This window comes from Penaeus monodon, chromosome 15 (assembly GCF_015228065.2).
Source record: "Penaeus monodon isolate SGIC_2016 chromosome 15, NSTDA_Pmon_1, whole genome shotgun sequence".
Taxonomy (NCBI): domain Eukaryota; kingdom Metazoa; phylum Arthropoda; class Malacostraca; order Decapoda; family Penaeidae; genus Penaeus; species Penaeus monodon.
Genome location: NC_051400.1, coordinates 5,504,983 through 5,505,188, shown reverse-complemented (window position 1 = coordinate 5,505,188; position 206 = coordinate 5,504,983).

Genomic DNA, 206 nt, shown 5'->3' with positions numbered 1-206 from the left:
AAATGAGCGCATTTGATAACGATCAAACGCATTCAACATTCAAATATTAAAGTTAAACAAAGAGATGTATCTTGCCGAGAAAACAGACAAATTACATTTATTTCATGAATCACAATTAATAAAAGTTTTACATTAGTGTTCCCTGAAAACTTTTGAAATGCACGAAATATCCGTGAAACGCGTGGGTTAATGATTTATATAAGAAT